Consider the following 6,472-nt stretch of genomic DNA (forward strand, 5'->3'; position numbering starts at 1 on the left):
TGATTTAAATTTGTAGTGCAGGTATACTTTTAGCCTCAATCACTGGGTTTGATTCTTCTATGCCTTTGCTTTCTGTGTCTATTTTCCCTCTGAGACTGTTCCCATTTGTAAATAAAGGGGTAACGTTTGCATTTTTTGTATAATGTAAAATGTAAAAAATAATACAGTAAAAATACCTATTACATACCCTTTTTGTCAGGCATTAGCTCTCTAGCTTTGCAACTCAACAGATCAGAACGGATAGATATATGGCATATAATACACACAAAAATACTCTGAACTAAACCCCGGTTTAGTTGCAAGTACCCACCAGAGTACTTCGGACTGGAAGGAACATGCAAGCTGTTTAATCTGTCTTCCTGTTTTATTTTTGAGAAGAAATTGCTGCTAAGAACCTAAAAATGAATGTACAGTTTATTTATTTATTTATTTTTGCTTGATGGATTTAGATTTCTGTATACAAAAGAGTTCAACCTCTAAGGCAATAAATATATTGATGTAACATAGACTGCTTCAGAGTTATTTCTTGCAGGCTAACTATTAGGACAATTTATATATGGCACAATTTATATACTGACAATTTTGATGCCAGGAATATTTACACACTTGGTTTATTACGTTGTAGGTTATTGCAGAAAAACAATCCAAAATAAGCTGCTGAGAAGCTGATAAAAACAGCAGTTGCCTTAAAACCATCCACCATCACCCCACAGCAGGAGAATACAATCACCTTGAGGCCAAAGGCTGGACTTTTTCTTATTTTTATTTTTTGATGGGGAGGAGGAATCTTAGCAAAATAGACTCCACTGCTAAGGTTAGCTATTCCTTTATGGTCGTGAGTTGTTTATTCATTGCAGAATTGGGAAGGGTGTGCTTCTGCATTTCAGAGGTATGTATTTGTGAGATCCCCTTCTGAACTGAGGTGAAAGTTTTCGTTTGGGCATAAATGGATTTATTCATAGTTTAATGTAGAAGATTAACTGTGAACTGTCATGATGAGTTTATACTGGGAGATGCCATGTATCTGCAGGGAGGCTGAGCAGCAGTTATTGCAATGTGTCCAACTGGGGGATATGGCCCACGTACTTGAGCCAAGGCATCAGAATCTGATCAATTTTAGTTGGTTGACTGTAGGCCAGTAAGGCTGCAGAATTCCACCCAAATTGAAATTATTAGCTGGGGGTAGGTGGGGGCCTCCTGAGAGAATAAAAGGCTGGGATCTGGTCAAGAAGGGACAGGGGAAACAACAAACGGGGGTTGTTGTTCATCTGCTGGAAGTTGAGTCACACAGCGGACACCTGGGGACTTAAGGAGAGGCTTGGAGTGGCTTGTGAAACCTGAGAGGATCTGAGAGCTGAAATCACTGGCTAGAGCTGTGGAAGAAGAATGGCGGGGAAGCGAGGCAGCGTTCAGGAGAGTTCTGCCCTCAAGAATCAGCAGCATTATGGAGAAACTGAAGTAACAACAGTTTCTGGGCAGGGGGGCGGAGGAAGGCTGCAGAAGTCCTGAAAAAAACTTGAGAGACTCAACAGGGAAGTGTTCATGGACTTGACTGAAGACTGCAAGTGTGCTCAGTCGATGAGAATTAACTGAGGAAGAGTGACATCGGGAAAATTAACTTTGGGTTTGAATACAGGTAGGACCAAGCTCACACGATTACTGAAAGGAATCCTATGTTGTATTTGCTATTTCATTTAAAGTGGCAGCGTAACAGTGTAAACATTCTTATTTAAAGCAATTCTAAGGAAGCGAAGCTGGTTAAGGAACCAGGCATACACACAAATATCACTATTTATATTTTACTAAAATAATTGACTTGGTGTTTTTTTTTTACCTCATGGTTGGACCTCTGTGCTGTTTTGTCCTACTGCTAACCATGGCCAGTGGTTCTTAAACTGAGGTAGAAAATAGATGGCATTCAGATACATGGTGGCCGCAGTACTAAAGGGTTAGGAAATGAAGGAATGTGACGTAGCTAAGGGGAAAAGCTAATGTGTGAGAGGCACCCCTCCATAATAATAAAAGGGGCAGTGAAAGGATGCTCATAGGCTTGTGAGGAACTAGAATATCTTTGCATCCTTCTGCTGAAGTTACACCACTGTGATAGGAGATGGTGGAAAGGGGCGCCAGACCCAGTCATGTGCCAAGCATGCAGGAGGAGGAGGTGGCTTGGGACTTTTGTGCTTGTGTATAGAAAACCTATAAATAAAGTAACCCAAGTTAGATTCGGAATAGTTCCTGTGATAGCAAAATGTGAGGACAAAGGACAAGTCAAGTCAAAAAGACCAAGCAGGCAGAAAAGCCCTTGCTTTTTTCCCTTGTTGCTTCCAGATGGAAATGAAGCCTTGTTTTTAAAAGCCGTTATCTCTTTTCCTACGCTTACATCCCTTTATCTTCGGTGTTTTTCACAAAAGCACTTTAATGTTCTTTGCTGAACCCTCTTAAATATTCTTCCTGTTGCCCATTAGCAAGCAGCACAATCTATTAACAATGTGTTGTTGTTGTTGTTGTTTTACCATTTTACTTCATCAGTAAACTTATGCTGATTTGGGGAATTTTTTTAAAAAAACTCTGCATACTCTTGTATAGAAAAGTTTCTGAGAAATATGTATACAAATATTGTGGGATGTATTCAATGTAGCACTAAGGAGAACATTCCATCAGCACAAATATTTCTCCTTACTTGACATGTTATGGCAAAAGGGTTCTTCTAGCCCTACCTAGTTTTCTATGTACAGGAATGAATTGGGGTTTTTTGTTTTATGTATAAGGGAGATGCTAGTGGTATAGCCACACAAATAGTATAGCCCTGTCACAACTTTACCATTTCAGTGGGAATGAGGTGTTTGTAACTCAGTGGATGCATTTCCTAGAAGAAGCAGGTTGCTCAGTTCTGACTCATTATATTACTTGAAACAAATGTCTTTTATTATTCTGTTAAGCAAAGGGTGGGAAGCACCAAACCTCAGGAAAAGAAAAAGAAGAAAAAGAGTCTCAGAATGATGCTAAAAGTCCATCTTTATCAAATACAGTTCTTGAAAAATACCTGGAAGCCCTGCGTATTTTGATCGAAAATTATCTTCATAGATACTTACTGAAAACAAGCTTCTCCTATCCAAAATAAGGATTTTCTATTATTGACTTGATAAATGCCTCTTCTTTTGCTCCCCTTGATAGCGCCAACCAGATTTGTCACATCAGACTCAATATAATGTGTCCTATGCTGAAGACAAGCTAGTCATCATGCTAGCCTGTTCTCAGTCTTTGTTAGTAGGATAAAGCCATGCTGTTGGATAAAAGGTATCACAATATTAAATGCTGCCATTGTCAGCTCTTATTTGGTATACATCAGAACCAAAAACCAAGGAAAAGAAAAGGCCTTAAACTTTTTTTGCTAGTCCCTCCAAAATTATTCCTGCTGTACTCATTACTACTGTCCGCTAGATGGCAATAGTTTAAAGAGAATTTGTGTTCTGCTCAGCTGGCAAAAAATGACATCAGCCTCTTTCACTACAGTCTATACAGAAGGCTGGCAAAATAGAGGGAAGAGCAGTAGGTGCATATGTTTGTTTCAGCCAAGAGCCCAATTTAAAGTAGAAAGAGAATCTTGGAGGAGTTTTGGATGAAAGAGCTGCTTTTCCTGCTTGATTTGACACAGGTAATTTTAAAATAAAGTAATATAGTTTAATTAGCTTTGAACACACACACATCAATGTGTGTCCTTTAGTTTTATATCTTAAGAAGCAAATGTTTCCATCAGAGGCTCTTTGAACAGAGCCCAGGCGAGTGCATATCAGCTCTAAGTCATTATGCAAATTGCTAACTAGAATAGCCTTTTGCAAAAATTTCAGCTAAAACCTTGGATTTTTCAAGTTAAGGGGGCACTTTGGATACCCTATTCCATTCCCACTCATTGCATCAGACTGATTTATTTTTATGATTATTATTATTTAGATTTATATACCTTGAGGGGCACATGAGCAGTTCCTTGAAATGTTTCATCAGAATCATGCAGAACCAGCCTTCGTCTTGCTTCTGTGGCGCAATATATTTTATGGCATATATGTATGGCGCACATCTGCCATAAATAGGAATGTCACTCTGGAGCACCTTGCAGTACTACCTACAGAGCTATCTGTGCCTTGGAATGGTTTGTTGAGGGCAAAACCAGATGCAATGTGAGAGACATGTGATCAGATAACCTGACATGTTTTAATTTGCTTTGAAGTCGCTTTACAGGAACAGAGGCAGCTGGTTTGGATGGGGCCCATGACACTTTGGGGAAAGGAGGTAACACTTTCCTTCCACACACAAAAATATCCCCCTTCCTAAAGCTGCAGAGGGTTAGAAGCTGAGAACAATATAGGATATTTGGATAGGACCTGTATGTGTGATTGCAACACAGAATTTGTATTCCTTTCCCTAATTTTCCTGGGGGTTTCTATCCTCTCCACTGAAGCCCAAATGCAACGAGACATGTTAGATGCATATTTCTCTCGCAACATATTTTTATTCAATGTGGCTGCAAAATTGGGGGTATGTTCTCCTGATACCACCACAAACTCCAATCCAATGAGGACCAGTTAGACATCACAGAAACTTCCCCTTGTCAGTAAAATGAAGCGTGCACACATAGTTGCCTTGAAACCAGTTGGTGCTACTGCAAGCCCATCTCTTGGAAATGAATTTTCCTTGTTTTGAAAAAGACAAAGGCTGTGAATACTGTCCATGCAATCCAATAGTGTTATGGAAGTGGCAGTGAGTTCAATGGGACTTACTCCAAGGTAAGTGAATATAGGATTGCTGCCTGAGTTATATGGAAACTGACAGCTTTGAATACTAATTTTGCCTGATATTATGAGCTCTTAGCCAATTCATGTGTGCGAATTTTTGTCTGAACTTCTTGCCCAATGATTTCCTTACGCAATGAAACAGTGGGAATTAATTTGTTTCAAAAACGGCATAGAGCTTGTCAGCCTTCATTGGAGTGAAGATGCTCAGAGTTTGCCTCTTCCATTAGAACGCTATTTAATTAAAATTTCAACTCCTTAAAACAGGTCTTCAAGTGCCTCATTGCATTGAATTGTAGTGGGTAGCAGAGTGTGAATCATTCTCTAGGAACCAGTTTCACTCTCAGCTCTGCCTTTATCACCCACCATCAGCTAACAAACAAAGGTCCAGTTTTTGTTACAAAAGCTAGTGTATGGGTTTTCAGTCAGCAGTTTCTCAAAGAGAGAATTCAACAGGTTGCTGCACTTGGCCTCAATAAAGACTTCAAAAGGATGTGCATCTATGGAGAAAACAAAACAAAACCACCATCCCATAGTGGGTTGATAATATAATTGCATGCAAATGTCAATAAAATATTAAGGCAATCTTCTGCTGAGTTGGTGGAAATGGCATCTTTGTTTCGCACAGAGCTCTGCTGGATGATACCGAGACTGGTTCTTCAATCAGTATAATTTATTTTATTTATTATTGAACAAAACGATTATAATAAAACCTCTAAGCAGCTTACAAGAAATATTAAAATCATTGGTGAAAACATTTAAAAGCAATTAAAAACATTTTAAAAATAATTAATTTTAACCGTAAAGACTTATCAACATTTATGTGTCTGCATAGGCTTGCCTATCATAAAGGTCATACTGGCTAACAAAAACGACTTTACTGCTAAAGTATAGACAGAGGCGTCTATGCAACTCTGAGACAACCTAGAGGTGCACTGCTTCACTCTGCCATTAACGATAAACATGTGTTAAGCCTCCTCAGATGTTTTGGACAACAGCACCCATCAGCCCTGACCATTGACTATTTTGTTAGCTGACATTAGCTCATTAAGGAAAGGAACAACAACAACAGTATACCACCCATCTTGTCTCAGCCACTCAGCATCTTCCAACACATGAAAACATAAAAAATTACACATTACATATCTGTCTTCAGATGTCTTCTAAAAGTTGTATAGTTGTTTATTTCCTTCACATCTGATGGGAGGGCGTTCCACACGATGGGTGCCACTACTGAGAAGCCCTCTGGCTGGTTCCCTGTAATTTCACTTCTTACAGTGAGGGAACTGCCACAAGGCCCTTAGAACTAGATCTAATTTCCTAAATGCTTTTAGTAAATAAATAAGTCGTGGTTACTGGTGGAGCAGACATGCTAACTTTGCCTAGATTGCTGTTTTCTATTGTTTACTTTGTGAATCAAAGTTAAGGTTGATACTCCAATTTAAGTGAAAAGCAGGTAGTATAATATTCTGGAGTATGTTCTGTGAGACCATCTTGTGATGTAGAAAGAGCTGGCAGGAAACAATGGCTGCTGGAAGTCGGCCTCTTAACTCGGGGATTTCATAAGCTGTAATTGCGTTAAGGGCAATAAGAACTCCAGCTAAATAAAGTGGCATGAAAAGAAGTAGTCAGCACACAGCAAATGGCACTGATTGCTCTTCACCCACTGCAAGCTTTAGAGT

Source organism: Podarcis gaigeae (genome assembly GCF_964106915.1).
Source record: "Podarcis gaigeae genome assembly, chromosome: 2".
Taxonomy (NCBI): domain Eukaryota; kingdom Metazoa; phylum Chordata; class Lepidosauria; order Squamata; family Lacertidae; genus Podarcis; species Podarcis gaigeae.